Source organism: Lichenostomus cassidix, chromosome 13 (genome assembly GCF_008360975.1).
Source record: "Lichenostomus cassidix isolate B80296 chromosome 13, HeHo_3.0, whole genome shotgun sequence".
In the NCBI taxonomy this organism is placed as follows: Eukaryota; Metazoa; Chordata; class Aves; order Passeriformes; family Meliphagidae; genus Lichenostomus; species Lichenostomus cassidix.
Window position 1 is genome coordinate 2,799,198 of NC_139494.1, and position 16,940 is coordinate 2,816,137.

Genomic DNA, 16,940 nt, shown 5'->3' on the forward strand with positions numbered 1-16,940 from the left:
AGGTAGCTCTGACACTCCTGAAACTGTATCTGAATATTTAACCAAATATGTACATACAAATTCATAATGGAAAAAGCAATTGCCCAGAAACTGAAGATTCAATTTAGTTTTCTGCTTTAAGGAGTTCTAACTTCTGTCCTCAATTCCCTAAGAGCCTTCATCATAAGCTAGAGGATGCCCACTTACTTTCTCCCTTTCTGTTGATTTTCCATATTTCTTTCTCCTCAACATCCTAGGAGCTTTGCATTTGTCCTTGTGGCTATACAAGAAATACACTGTGTTCCAAAATAATGCTGATAAGGTATGCTGATGTCTCCTTTTCCTTTCATTTTTGTCTACACAATTCAGATAAAGTAGGAAGCTAAGCACCAAACAGTGGCACAGAACCAATGGAAATGGAGAGCTAGGTGTAAAAAGAGAGGGCAAGAATCAAAAGTACAGGGAAGGAGTAATATGAGGAACAGTCACCTTCTTCACTGCTGAGGAAGACCAAAGGCATTTTCTTTAGAGCCTGTCAGTGCTCCTCTTCAATAAGGAAAAGAGATCAGGATTGTATTATTAAAGGCTGTACAGGTACCCAGGTACTGTGGATTCCCTCTCTTGAAAACACATGCTGAGCTACATCTAATACCTTTATTTGTACTCCCTGCCTACCCCTGAGTGTCTCTTAGAAGTTAACAACTTAAACCTGAATCTGCCTGGTTTGTATCTAACAAGGAGCTGGCAATCCTGTAGGTTTGAAATAATGATGACCTGAGTTTGCCTTTGAGTCTGTTAGAAGTATTGACTGTCAATGCCCTAACTGTAACCTGCACACCTTGTGCTGGATCAGATTTTGCTTTTTGGGAGGTTGGTGTTTTCTCCTCCTTAATTTGCACTTTTCTTTTTTGCTCTGCTGCTCACCTAATGGGTTTTCCAGGTTTGTTGCATTTCCTAATAACATCTCCTTGAATTCTCTTAGTCCAGGAAAGTACATCAAGCCACAGAATGATAAATTTAAGTCATAAAAGTGTATCTTAAGTTTTGATTCCAATGCTTAATTTATTAAGCCCTGTATTTGGGCAATCATATTCAGTTCAGAGCCACAAAACAACGATGTGAAAATCTCCTTTCTTTAGCAACTGCCCTGATAAGGTACTAACAGGATTACCCCTTGTATTGAATGGTTAACTCATGCTTTTGTTACTCACAGATACTTTCACTGCAACTTTCTTTTACAAGACTACGTAATCTGTCCTTAACACTTCTAAAATGTTGCAGACCTTTCACTGAGAGAGGGAGAGAGAGCCCAACCCAAACTCACCCCTCTCACACCTGCTGTCACTTTGCTTCCTGGTAATTTCAAAACACCAGCTGAAGCAGGCATTAACCTATTAACCTATAACTGGGCTGTAATATCAGGTGCATTCTCAACAAACCAGACCTGCATGCAAAGTCAGTCCCATGTGACAATTTAAATATGACTTAAGTGTTTTGTGCTTACTCCCTAGACAGGAATACATTCCAATATACATTCACTGCAGCCACTCCAGTGCACCCATGACACAGGTACAAAGCTAAGATGCACAACTGGAAGATGGATGGATGGATGGATGGATGGGTGATCCAATGGATACAACTAAGCCGTGTTCATGTTGCTCAAAATTTTTTCCAGCAGCTGAGTCACAGTTCTACCCTTTTTTCTCCATGACACGTGGAATAATAGAGTCACAGAATGGTTTGGGTTGGCATGGGTCTTAAAGTTCATCTCATTCCTGCCATGGGCTGGGGCACCTTTGACTAGACCAGGTTGTTCCAAGCTCTGTCAAGCCTGGCCTTGGACACTTCCAGGGATCCAGGAGCAGCCACAGCTCCTCTGGGGAAGCTGTGCCAGGGCCTCAGCAACCTCACAAGGAAGAATTCCTTCCTTCTTATTCTACATCTCTACTCCAAAGCTGTATGGGAGGTCAGATCTGAGCTACAAGGGTTTGTTTCGAACCACCAAGAAATTCTTAACTTGCTCCTGAAATTAAATATGTAAAGCTGCAGAGAAGTGATGGGCAGATTTTCTCAATCTAAAACCAGACCCAAAATGCTCCTATACTGAGTTGTACAGAGCTGCCCTAAATCTCTCAAATTAGTAGAACAAGTTCTACTTAATCAGACTTGAAAGTGTAGCAATGACTTTCCCTTTCAAGGTTATATTTTAGAATTAACTGCTTGATTGCTCTTTTCTTGATGTTGGACAAAGTCAATGTCAAATTTGCCAGAAAATCAAATCATTACAGTTATGGTTTTTAAAATATAGAAGTGAAGCAAATCATGACCTCTACCTCTGACTGGTGCAGTCAGACAAAAGTCCCAAGCTTTCTGCAGCCAGAGGCTCAACCATCACCAAGCCTGATAAGGCAGAGATATCTATCTATCATGGAAATTCCTTGCTGTAGAATGGATGAGCAAAAAAAGGAACAATGAAGGTGTTGCTCTGGGCTTCTGGAGCTCACCACCACAGGTTTTATTCACCACACCTGCCACAATAGACAAGGCAGATATGGTGTGGAGTGAACCTCTGCATGTCTGCTTCCAGCCTTTCATGGTGGGCTCAGGATTAGTCATTGTTGAGGCTTGCAATTCTCTATATGGTGGGAAGGAAGAAACTTGACCCCAAGGACAAATAATCACAGAATATCCTGAGCTGCAAGGGACCATAAGGATCATTAAGTCCAACTCCTGGCCCTGCATAGACACCCCAAAAATCCCACCCTGTGCCTGAGAGCGTTGTCCAAACACTCCTTGCATTCTGGCAGGTTTGGTGCCATGACCATTCCCTGGGGAGCCTGTTCAGTGCCCCAACACTCACTGGGTGAAGAACACTTTCCTAAAGCTGCCCTCCTGTCACTGGTGACCAGAGAGAAGAGATCAGTGCCTGTCCCTCATGAGAAAGTTGCAGACTGCTGTCAGGTCTGCCCTCAGTCTCCTCTTCCTCTCTTTCCTCCTCTTGAGGAAAATCTCCATCACAGAATCCATGCAGCTTTTAACACAAATGGGAAAGGCTTTGCTGTGCAACATGGGCAAATCCCAAGGACCCTCTACTCTTACCCCTCTTGTAGCTGCACTTTCAGCTGCAGATCTTTGCCTGAAATTCTGATACATGTGCCACATCTCATGTAGCCGATAGAAAATTAAACCCCTTCAACTAGTTTAAAGAGGAGCTGAGAGCCATAAAGGAGGCAGGAGGGGATTAGAGCACAGGCACCATAAAACATACTGAATATGTGAGGATTTTTTAATAAGACCAGTATTCTGCTCCACAGCTTTCTGTATTTCATGTGTCTGCACGGGAATGGCTAAGCAAGGAAAGTAGGGCAGGAAAATATTTCATTTTGTTTGCTAATTCTCAGCAGGCATTTCTGAGCTTAGAAGATTTTTACTTCAAATCCTATTACAAAAATCCTTCTGCCCAAACTGCGCTGTTCTCGGACTATTTATAACCTATAGCTATGTATATGGTGGGCAAAATGTTAATACTGCAGATTCTGCTGATATTATCTGACCTCAGGACACGTCCCATTGATTTCCTTACTCAGCAGAACCACCAGCAGCATTTGACCCTGACTTACACTCTCTGCTAAATGATTTTGTTTTATATTTGTGTTTCTCTCCAGGGTGCTGGCACACACTGGGATTCCACACCCTCCTTGCTCCCAACTCTCCCCTAAAATAGACAGGCAAAAGCTTGGGATTTTTTCTCTGTTGACTTGGAATCCACATGCCAGCCATTTTATGCCCTTTACTGTACTTTACAATCTCAGTCATATTTAATAAGGTCATCAGAACAGCACAGAGAACTGGATTCCAACTGTGTATTTCCAAGTAGTACCTGATAACATACCAAAATAATGTGACAATAATTCTATGCAAAAAAAACCCGAACAAAACCAAACCAAATCAAAACCCAACAACAGTTTAGCTCCCTCATTACTTGTGAACACTTTATCAATAGTTTGAGTTCATTACCTGTAACTAATCTGAATTTTTCCTGTCAGTAATCCATGGTAGTATACCTGTACCTATTTATTTTCTTTCCTTTCACATGCAGAGATTTGCAAAATATATATATATATATTTATTACTAGTACATAGACAGTATGACTAAGTGTGTGCAAATATGCAAGCACATGAAGAAAATACAAAATAAGGAATAACAGGAAAGTAATGCATTAATTGCTACCAAGGATCCTATATGAGGTTTTAATCCAAATGAATGAAGAGGAGGAAAATTACCTAAAATGAGGTGTCAAAAAGATGGAGAAGAGAACTGGAGCCTTAAGACACACAGGGGAGAAACAAGAGAACCATGGAACCATGAGGTTAAAGAATTGTACTTAAGACTATAAAAGGTGAAATGAAACAATGATGCAAAAGATCCCAAAGAGTACCCATTGCCAATGGGAATCAATGACAAATTCCAGATCAGTCTCTTGTCACAACTGAGACTGTGACAGCCAAGGAGAGCCAATGTCCCTTGTCCCACAGCATTGCACACAAGGGATCCTGGTCACCAGTGACCATCAGGCACTTGAGCTGGTTCTTGGGAGTCTGTGGGTGTGAGTATGCAAAAGCTAGTAAGAAAATGAGAAAACTTTAGGGATTTTGCAGAGAAAATCACTTTTCCCTGCCACAAAAATCTTACGCTCACTTCTGTAATCCCAATTTCCTACACAATATTTCCAGATTCTTCTGCACAAGACTGAATTTGCACACAAGGTCAGACCTTGAGAGGATAAGGGTTCAATCTGAGAGGATGAGACTTTGCAATAGCCAGAAGATGCTGTGAGCAACCAAGTTAAAACAAAAACACACGCAACACTCTGTGGAAGGGCCCAGAGAGGAAAAAGAAATAATAGTTCTTACAATCCAGAGTGACTTTAAGAAAGGGATGAGGCACAGCTGTATTAGGTCTCTGCCCCAAGTCCACTTCCCTACTTCTATACAGACACCAACTCCAGCTCCTGCATGCTCCTTCACCTTTCCTCACTCTCTGCTATTGCTGCTGGAGAACAGGACTTGCTGCAGGCAGCTGGAGGGGCTGGAAGGAGCAGAGTAGGAGGGAGATGAGATGGGAGCAGTCAGCAACATCTCTCAATTCATTCCCTGGGTGGGTGCAGTGGCACAGAATGAGGCAGTGGTGAACAGTCTTTAGGAAATAAAAGAACTGCCATGTCAAACACAGTATTAAAAAAGGATTTGGCAGCATGGCATGAAAAATCTCCTGTGCTGTGCAGGCTGACAGGCACACCTCAGGGTGAAACAGTGGCCAAGGTACTGAGATGATGATGATGGAAAGGCACTGATCACAGCTGCCCAGGTGATCACCTGCATGCCCAGCTTCAACACTGCTGTGACAACTCTGTCAGATTCACCAGTGCAACAAGTTCAGCACCTGAGAGTACTGGGAGGGGAAAGCAAAGGAAAAGGGAAAAGCAATGCAGGAGGTGAGGCAGATTATGACCGGAAGGCCTGAGAAGCAGTGGCCCTCATGCAGTAACAAGAAGGGAAAAAAGCACCCTGGAGCTAAACTTTAGCTGAGGCTTTAGAAATCAGGACAAGACAAAAGCAAGATGGAGGAGGAAGCAGTTGATTACATGCCATAAAAGCAGGAAGTCAGGGGAGCTGGATTCTGTTCACTGCTGCATCAGGGACTTCATGATTTTTGGCAAGTATCTTAATTGGTTTCTAAGATGTCAGCAATATCTGGGCTCAAATGGCCACAGCAAGGTTTAAAGCACTGCTGAAAAGAATACTTGGGTATTCTCAAGCAATAAGGTACATATGCACATGCATAATTTATTATTTGCACTAGGTGCTGAAGGGAGATGAGTATTTGGGGATTTTAAAGTAAGCATTAAGCAAATCTGTTTTCAAACTTCCCTTTGGAATTCTTAAAACCTTAGTGACACAAAATATTTATGCTTTGAATTCAGTAAGGGTTTAATATTTGTTTCCTTGAGCACGAGAGTTCTTACTGAATAGATCAGAGTGATTGACCTAATGAAATATTCCTTTAAAAGCTGGACTATATCCGGTGTTCTGCATGAGTTAGTGCTGTAGTATTAATGCAGAATTACCTCATGCATTTTGCATGGATCATACACATGGCAGAAACATTCTTGTGTACTGAGGGAAACCCAAAGGGTTTGTACCTGTTCAGGCACTGCAGGCAGGGGCTGTGGGATGCAGAGGACAGGCTACCCTGCCTGCTCCTCAGCTGCTCCTTTCAGAAGGGCACAGATCTCCCAACCTTACAGAACACACCTGCTAGCCCTGCTACACCTCAAATGACACCAAACTTCCAGCTTTTAATGACTCAGCTGAGCTCAGCGTATTCCTTCCATCGTTGAACTGAGAAACCACAGCAGGACATGTGAGACTCTGAGTGATAAGCAGGGATGATGATGATATCAAATGTACCCACTGAAATCAATCCCCTCTCCTTGTACTAATCAAAACATTGTCCTCCACAAACAGATAAACCTGCAGTGTCTCAGCATGATTCTTCTCATTTAATATTCCTTGCAAAGCGTGCTCTTTAGAGAACAGATTTTAGGATTGCGCATTTGGAATACAAACTATTACTGGCCACGTGGTTAGGAGGAAAAACTAAAATAATGTCCAGGAACACCAGCATACTTCTTAGGTTTCTTTATCACACTGAATAGTGTTAAAGTTTAGAGGTCTTCAAGTCCAGTACATGGAGAAGGACATATCCCCCCCAAGTCATTAACACAATGGTCTGGGGAACAATTTCTGTGGAAACAGAGACAGTCTTCAGACAGCAAAGCCAAGGTTTATAAGAACACAAAATGCAGTGGGGTTCTGTCTGCTGATTCAGTAAGAACAAGACACTGGGTCTGGTCCCTCTCTCAGGGGTTTATGTATTTTAAATCAGAGTGAAATCTGAAAATATTTCTGAGGGTGGGGACTAGACCCCATGAGAAGGTAAGGAAAAAGAGACAAGCATTGGGGAGGAGAAAATGAAAGCAGAAAGAGAGAAAAAGAGGTTTTGAAAGACAGGGAGGTACAAACCAATCCACAGTGCTGTCATTTGGGTACTTGATCCTTTAACCATGAGCACCATAGTTACTGTTCTGCTGTACATACACTGGGAGCAATTTTGACATTGTATTTTCACCAAAGACTTTCAGTTCTCCTTTAGTCCTTCATTCAAGAATTCTGGCACATAAACTCACCCACAAGGGGATCTCTGCCAAATTTTAACACTTATGAGTTATCTTCTGGGTTTTTATGCTGCTGAAATACAAAAGGCTGTACAATCTTCAGCCTTGCTAGAATCTCTCTGAAACAAAGCGTCTTCACTCCAGGTAAAATTATTAAAAGAAAGAAGCTATTAGATTTCTGAGGTATCAAATATTTTATCTATTATCTTCCATTGTGATACTTCTGTTTAATTACTATACTGTTGCATGATGGAATTACTTAGTTAAGCTGCCTATTTATACTCATCTCTGATACTTATTTGTTCACTTCTCTTAATTTCTTGCATTCCTTTAACATGTTTTTAATGACACTGGGCAACAGTCTGCCACAGACAAGGTGCTGCCTTCAACACCACCTTGCACAGGACTCACAGTTCTAAACCTTCTGGGCTGAAGTTAGGGACCCTCCTCTTCCCTGCACCCTGGTCCTGGGCTGGGCACTTGTTCATTTGTTGGGTTTTTTCCTTCCCAATCCTCTGTTCTCAGATCCAGCCCCAGCCTCAACTTTGGTCTGGGCTGCAATCATACAACTGCAATTATCAGAAGGTCCTGCCAGCTCTTGGCTGGATCAGGGCTCTCTGCTGGCAGGACTCAGAGGGAACTGAGCTTTCCAGCTTCTGTGATTATCTACCAAGTAGAGTGAACAATAATTTCTCAAAAGCTTGTAACTCAGCCAGCCTTAGCAGCTCTTAATGGCTATCAAGCATGACACAAAGACCACTTTACAACAAATACCAAGTCCTTTTTCCACTTCAGCAAGGCATTTCAAGGAAAGATCAGACACATTCCACATCAACAGCAGTGTGGGCAGCAGATCAAAGGAGGGGATTCTGCCCCTCTGCTCAGGTGAGACCCCACCTGCAGTGCTGCCTCCAGCTCTGGGGTCCCAGCACAGGAAGGACATGGAACTGTTGGAGTGAGTCCAGAGGAGGCACCAAGGTGATCAGAGGGATGGAGAAGCTCTCCCATAGAAATGCCTGGGAGAATTGGCATCATTCAGCCTGGAGAAGAGAAGTTTCAGGATGACCTAACTGCAGCCTTCTGGTACCTGAAGGGAGTCTAAAAGGAAGATGGAGAGAGACTATTTGCAAGAGTATGGAGTTCTAGAACAAGGGGATTGGGTTCCCACCGCCAGAGGACAGGGTTAGATGGGATATTAGGAAGAAATTCTTCCCTGTGAAAGTGGTGAGGCTCTGGCACAGATTGCCCAGAGAAGCTGTGGCTGCCCCTGGATCCCTGGAAGTATTCAAGGCCAGGTTGGATGAGGCTTGGAGCAACCTGGGATAGTGGAATGTGTCCATGCCCATGGCAGAAGGGTTCAAACTGGATGATCTTTAAGGCCCTTTCCAATCCAGGCCATTCTACAATACAATTCTGCAATACTTTTCTTATAGGAAAAAGATTGTTTTCCACTACCCTCAGTCTGGGAAATGACCAAACTGTCCAGCTGAACCTAACAGGTTCACACCTATCACCACCCTGAGACACCCCAGGGTTTCTATGATGACAGTGTTTCTATACATCAGACCATTTTTGTAGTAAGTAATGGTATGAATACAGCTGAAAACACTGAAAAGGTTTTGTGCATTCAATAGTGGACAGAGCTGAAAATACAGAAGTCCATGGCTCCAACACCACCAATTGCAATTGCTTCCATCAAACAAAATAGAGCAATTTTAAAGTTGCTTGTACTGTTGAACTTGCTTTCATCTGCTACTGAGGTGGGAGTTCTCTTCAGATGGTACATTAACCTAGCCTTGGGTTTAAGCAAAATATCCCCCTATAAACAACATAGGTTTGGTCCAGGAAGCAAATTAAATTTGGGTACAAGAGGCTACTGTTGACAGTAATTGCTGCAGGTCCATTTTTCTCTGTTAAAGTATTTTGAAAAAGAATCCTTTTGGAAGAATTATTACTACATTAAAAATGCATGATATTAAGTGACTCAACACTACTTTTAATAGTAAGCAAAAAGTGTTTTTCAGGCAGAACACTTTTTATTTATAAAATTCTACCAGCTCTATTGGAAGCAAACCAGGCTTGAGCATTAGCAGCAGCCAAACATAGACTTGGAACAGTCTAAATGTACAGCATTATGGTTGATAAATAGAATAATTCTGATACCTTTGAGGTGGCTGGGGACCTTGGGTACATAGATGTAATAACTTATGAGATAATGCAATATACATTTGTTTGAGATTGTTAATGTGTTTGAAATGGCCACAAATTATGGATATTTTCCAGACTGCATATATAAAACACTTATGCCAAGACTATGATTAATTCAGAGCCAATATATTTTTTTTTAAAAATGAGAAAAAAATGTTTCAGTGTTTTCAGGGGGAAAAGCCTACAAGAAAATTGTAGCTATTGTAACTCCATCCTTCTGCTACTTCTAACATGATCTCTGTTCTATGGAAACAGTTAAAAGGGAGTAGGGATGTTTAAAGTCATCTTTGGCTTTTAAAATGTTTTGGGCAGCCATTATGCTTCATTTTTTTCCCACCCAATCAAGTTTAATTCAATATTGTCAGTTTTACAAGTTTTCCAGGAACCTCAATTACCTACATTACCCACATTTGCCTCCTATCCTAGACGAGAATACAAACAATACAGAAGATAAACAGTTGGTGATGAACTATTAATTCATAGAATGGTGACAGCTTGATGGTTTTGTATTTTATTCAAAGACATCTGGGTCCTCTTTGAGCAGGTTGAGTGAAGAAAAGCTCTTTTCATAAAACATGACATGACAATGCTAAAGGGCCCCACCAGACTAAGAGCTCCACAGTGATAATATTTTCAGTGCACATTTGTATTCTGCAGCTCTGTTCTGACCATGATCAAGCTGGCATCTTTCCATGTTCTGTATTAGCTCGGGTTAATTTTTCCTGTAGTTTTTTAAATAAGGTGAGAGGCATTAAAGGGGTAGAATGCCTTGTAGAGAAGCACAATTTTGTAAAAGAGAAGACAGGAACTTGCTAATTCTAATCCCTAGACAAATATATAAGAAGATTAAAACAAAGATGAAAGTGCAAATAGAGGTCCTAAACCAACAACCCCAGATCCTTTGAAGCTATTCCAGCTGGCAACTTTGACTACACAAGTCATTTGCTGGGTGATTTTGCTTCACCAGCCCCAAAAAGGTGAGATAAAGTGGCAGTTATATCTCCTCTGACTGGAGGGAAGAAATCACTTCCTTTTTCCACCAAATCTCCTTTCAACTAATATGATCGTGAAAACAAACAGCTTTAGAGTTTGATTATCTTTAGAGTATTCAAGATTGTTCAGTAAAACCAAAACCAAATACAAACACAACAATAAAACAAATCCAAACAAGTGAAGGATTCACTTGGAGGAATATATATGGATAACAGAAATGACACAGATTAGTGTCAATTCCACAAGATTAGTACACTACAGAGAAGAAAACTGAGTCAACTTCTCCATTAAGGATAGCACAGAGCCACAGACTGGTTGAAGTTGGAAGGGATCTCTGGAGATTGTCTTGTGCAACCCCTCTACATAAACAGGGTCAAGTGAAGCAGGATATCTTCATGGGACCATGAAGTAGCCATGGAACTATGTCCAGGGGGCTTTTGAATATCTGCAAGGATGGAGACTTCACAATCTCACTGGGCAACCTCAGCTGCCAATGCTCAGCATCCTCACATCCTGAGGGGAAAAACCCAACTAACGAAACAAATTACTTAAGCTTAGACAGAACCTCCTCCTCTTTTCTTCTCACTGAAAAGGGCCTGGCTCTATTTTCATACATTAATGAGATCATCCCCAACCCCACAGTCTTCTTCTCTTCTCTTCTCTTCTCTTCTCTTCTCTTCTCTTCTCTTCTCTTCGTCCCAATTCTTTGTCTTCCCTCAGATGAGAGATGCTTCAGTCCCTTAGTTATCTCAGGGGCCCATCACTGGCCTGTCTCCAGTAGCTCCACATCTGCCTTTTATTGAAATCAAAGTTGGATGACTGAATTCAGGCTTATATTGAAATGGTCTCCATGTCTTAGTACTTCAGGTATGGTCACAATCCTGTGAATTTAATACCATGTAATGAAAACTGCTTTAGCCATAAGGATATTGTACCAATCTCCATATAACTATTGGCTACAAAGCAGAACCTGAAAGCTGTCTCAAATACATTCCCAAGACACAGAACAAACAGCTGTGCAGTTCAAAAGATGAAGATCCCACTCAGCTGTAAGACTTCCCTGCTCCCTTGCTTCTGACCCCAACAAAGGAATTGGAAAAGGTTGAGAAATAACACCACAGAACCTTTTGGAACCAATACCCTCAGGTTTTGCGAGGGTACATAATAAACTTTGATTTTGCAGGCCAGTCGTGCAAAGATGTTTGACTTTTGCAGAATAAGAAATAAAAAGCCACTAAGCACAGTGTCAAGACCCATCAGACTGGGACCAGCCATGGGGGAGATGGAAGAACTTACAGATCAAATCATTCCTTTGGAGAAGAAAGAACCCAAAGAACAAAAATTTGTTCATTTTCCTTAGAGAGACTGCTCAAAGGCTAGGGGCTACAAACCTCTTTTTTTTTTTTAATGCACCTTCTTTCTCTGATGTTTAACTTCTGCTTGTCTTATTGGTCAAATTTGCTTTTATTCTCTAAATGCCTCTGATAGCACTAGATCTTTGAGCTATTGCCCTGCCTGTTTCTTTGCCTTACAAATTCTCAACTAAAAACCTTAATTCCCATGTGCCTGCTTGCCCCCTGTTTTAAGTTCAGTGCTGGATTTTGTTGCCATTCTTTTGATTAATTGTGATTTTAAATAGTCTTCAGCAAGTCCCAATTCCTTTCATTATTTTGAAACAAGCTGGCTGTAATCCCAGAAAAACATGGCATTAGCACATTTATATTGGGCCACACCAAAGTCCAGCAGCTTCTCTCCAGTGGGAGGCAGAGGATGCACAAGCCAGTGGTACAAAACTGTGGCACACATGGACCAATAATCCCCTAGAGCCACCATCCCTTCTTATGGCAATTAATCTGTATTTTCCTCTGTTTTCAGTATCTTGAGTGTGACATTGAATATGCGACAAATTACCCAAGGGAACAGAAGTTGCTGTCACCAAAACAGAACCAAAATGCTGCAAGTTGAACATCTTCAATTCCCCACTACCTGACTTCCATCACAGATTTCTAAAAGAAATTCTAAATAAAAGCACAGAACTGAAGAGAATTTGGTTTTGGCCTCGTTGTTTCATCATATAAACCTGTCAAGTCTGGAGTAGAATAATCACACAGAAGAAAAATAACTGCAGACAGTAATTTAGAATTGCAAAATCCAGCCTATGTGACCACAAGCCCATTGCCCTGTCTATTTGGATACAAATTTGGAGGGAGGAAGAAAGAGAAATGAACATACACTGAAAAGGAAGGAAAATACTCATCGATTTATCAGAGACAACTATTTGCTAGACTGGTTTTCAATTCTCTTCAACAGAAACATGAACTGAAATTCATCTCATCCATTCTGATTTTAGTAAAACATTGAATACAACACTGCATTGAAAAGCTCAAGACACAGAAAGTTGGGCCATTCTAACAACAGTAGCAGAAGACAATAATATGGAATCATTCACTTCAAAATCTTGACATCTGTCATAGAAATTAATGGCATCTGATAACCCAGAGTGCAGTTTCCCACAAGGTACTGCTTATATCAACTCATTTCAGTTATTTAGCAGTCATTCATCTACTCTCAGTGTTCTTTGTAGACTTTGTCTAAACTCATATAACTAAGATGAGCAGGATGATTTGCTCTGCACAGGTGACTAAGACTTTGATATCTAAGCCTCAAGCATTTAGATGGATGAATTTAGGCAGAAAAACCAACTTGGGAACTAACCTTTACCCATCCACCTCTGCCTTTAAAGAAGTTCTGCAATAACACTTATGTGACTGATTAATCAATTTATTAAAACTATGGAGAAGGCAATTGGCCTCTTAAGAAGAACCAGGTGATGTATTCCTTCTGACCTGGACAAGGAAGTATTCCTATCTACATAGGAAGCCTTTTCTCCGAAATATATATAATTCTGGTCACATAATTGCAAGAAATGCAAGAAATATATACCAAAAATGAAAAACTGATGCTGAGAAGGAATGTCATCATAATCAGGTAAGTGCAGAGGTGACCACAGGAAAAAAGACTGAAAGAGATCAACTGGTTTAGCTTGGCCAAACAAAGGCTAAGAGAGGATGTGGTTGCTTTCTAAACTGTGGATAAAGCAAGATGCAAGGAGGGAAAGAACTAGTCATACTAAGAGGGAATTGCTGGCACAAAATCCAAAGTCTACAAATTCATAGCGAAGAACACTTGGCAGGATGTCAGAACAACATTTCAAAGCCTTAGAGGAATAACTTTCCAACAGGAATAACAGGCACGGCCTGGTGAATTTTGTAATCAAAACTGTTATTTTTACAATTAAAATTTAAATTTTTTAATTTCAATATTTAAGATCAAATGGTGACTGGTACAGGTAAGGACTAGCCGTGATCTAAATTACATTTTCCTGTTTTATGCTTTCATACAAGGATTACCCTTCCTCAGCCCACGTCACCATTCAACCACATACTTCCCTTCACCTTATCCATCTCCAAATACAATCATATTACTATCCACATCCCCTCAAGCCCTTTGTCTCAACCAAAGAGGCTCCTCCTGTCACTCTCCTTTCTCCTACGTCTAAAAATAATACTCCAAGGCAGGCATCAGACAAGCAAAGTCTCATCCCAGGCATTTGTAGCCTTTACAGGACCAAGTGTTCTTATTTCCAGAACACATCCTTCTTTGTGAAAGGTAACTTGAGTGCTCAGAAGGAGGTATTTTCCCTTGCTGAATTTTCTTTTTTCTTTGATCATCACTCCCTCTAGGATTTTCTTGGCCTGACCCCAAGAGTAACTTTTGTAGCCAAGAAATTTTCCTAAAACCTGAATTCTTATAACAGGGACATAAGACTGCTGGTTCTAGATAGGTCATTAGCACTGATAGAAAGAATTGGGAAGGTGTTTCACTCTTAAATTTGACTGTGTTTTGGGGACATGTTCCCACCAGAATGAGACACAGGGAAGGCTTGCACACACATCTGGGCTTCACTTGTGGAATCCACTGATGCTTAGCCTGTAGCAGTTCAGCCTCAATTTCCAGCCTGTCTCAATGTAAATGGATCCATCTTTGTCAACAGAAAATGCATGCTATGTTGTGCAAAATTATTCCACTCCCATTACAGTTTGGTGAGAAATATTCTGCTTTGCAAGGTTTGTATCTATTTTTGGGTGTAACGTAAATATTGAATGTCAAGTCACAGAGAGGTCACTACTCTCTGAATGCAGAAATATCTTACAGGCCTTTTGTGCAGCACAATGGCCAACACAAGCAAACAAAAGAACTGAAGCAATCCATGGCTCCATCACAACCCCACAAATCAGTCAGTGAACCACTGCTTACTTTAGTAACCACTCATGCCTTTGTCTCTCATGCAGCATAGCAGTGTACCATGCTTTTCACTTAGCTGCCATTTATGCCATGCTGCAGTCAGACACAACAAAACACTGAAAAATATACAATTACAGTTTACTCTACTGCTGTTATGGCCGTACATAGGGCTATTTATAGCTCTAACCCAAATATAAGGTATAAAAGCACAAATGGGTCTCATGCGTCTGCATATGTAAGAACATCCAAGATTATTGTTTAATTCAGTAGCAAAAGTGAACAAGAATAAAGAACTTAACTTAAATTTTGAAAGCACATCTAATTTCTGGAAATTCAATTAATTTTTCATATATGCAGACCTTTTTCTATCCTACATGTACTGAAAATTGTAATCACCTTTTTGATTAAAAAAAAATCCAACCAAAACAGAAAATAAAAACCAGGTGTATTTAAAATTTGCTAAAATTATAATTTTTCAATATTTTCAGTGCTTTGAATGATAACTATGAACTTGCTCCCAGTGATTTTTAAATATTTGTTACTTTATTTTTGTTACTTTTGTATTCTTAGGAAGCAATACAATCATCCCTCCTCAAAAGCTCAAAGGGTCACGTAGGTTTATAGTTTTAACTCCAAATGAATCAGCCTGAAAGCCCTTACAGATTACATTTAGTTGACATCCAAAATTAAATTTTAATTTTTTTAACCAAAATTTCTATTGGTATACACACACATATATATATATGTAGTTAATTCTCCAGCTCAAACGCCACTGGAATGATCAGCACCAAATTAATAATAACCAGCATGATTTTGGTTTCAAGTGTAGATAGATTTTTACAGTCTCTGCCTCTGCTTCCCTACTCAGCTCAATTATATAAAGCTTCTAGACTTTCCACATAGGCCATATCTACAGTTGCCCAACTCTGAGTACTAGAAGCCAAGGAAATAAAATTGCCAAAGATGATATCTGGGATTTACTTTGCCCACTAACAAAAGCTCCTAAAAAGGTGTCTCATATTACAAGTTTAAAAACTCACCGGAATGATTGAAATATAGCAAGACGTAGTGAGACGCACTTTAGTTGCTCTGGTTATGGAAATCAGGGATACTTTTGCTTTTTTATTTGGTTCTTTAACCTGTTGGGAACCTGAGTTTCCAGATCTTGCTCAATTGGAACAAAGAAATGAGATGTGACAGTTTTTTGAGGTCTTTTGTTTGGGTTTTTTTTTTTGTTGTTATATATATTTCATCATTATTATAAAAGTTTTGCAATTATGAACTACTCTCCAGCCAAAGTTACACTCCACAGACACTGTCAGAGTTCTTGCAGACACCTTCTGAATAAAGACATTGCCAAAATGTTTTTTAACTTCCCTTTACAAAGGTTCTAATTTAGCATTTTAGTTTTGAGGTCCTCAGAATAATCAATCATATTCCCAAAATACCCAATGTATTAGGTTCAGATTCTTCTTTACATACTGCCAACTGCCATTTTCCTGGTCTCTACAGTTTCTTATGGAAGGACACCAATTCTCCTGCTTTTGCAAGACCTAGGTATTCCATACACCTCTCTTTGAATAGTGAGAAACCCAGAAACCCACAACATGTGCAACCCTCTGCTGCTACAGAGAACAGAATTTTAAACTGATTATGACTTTGATTAAGTACTAGGAAAGCCTAATGCTAGTGAATGTGTAAATGGAATCTGGCCAACACATAAATCAGAGAAGGTGTGATGAACTAATTGCATAGTGCAGAGCAAATTGGAAACTTTCCTAGAAGGGAAAGCTTACAAAAATTCACCACTTGGAAATTCAAGAGTTATAAACCAAAATGTTATACAGTTGAATGTATATTTTATTATCCAAAGAAGTCATTGAAGCCACCCTTACACCAAGGTTCAAAAAGGGACTGGGCACTTAAACATATTTAAAGGTACAATAAAGATTTCAAAGGTGAAAATAAATAGCTGCAGATTTAGGACAGCCTCTAATAATTGTAAACTAGAATAAAAAACAACAGCAGGAAGTAGATTATATCATGTCTGTCTAACCTGGGATGTTACATTTTCCTTAGAAACATCTGGAGTAGCTCTTACCAGACAGAGTACTGGCCTGGACAGAACCAACAGTGGTTGTTACTGTTATGCACACTAAGGAATTTGACAGTCTGCAGGCAAAACATCTGAAAACTTCATAAAAATATAAAGAGGAC

General features: G+C 40.2%; 1 protein-coding gene across 9 annotated transcripts in view; it reads right to left on the minus strand.

Annotated features, from left to right (window-relative positions):
* Positions 1-16,940, minus strand: part of LOC146431079 (protocadherin alpha-C1-like) — a 157,125-nt gene that overhangs the window by 54,701 nt on the left and 85,484 nt on the right. The window lies entirely within an intron of this gene.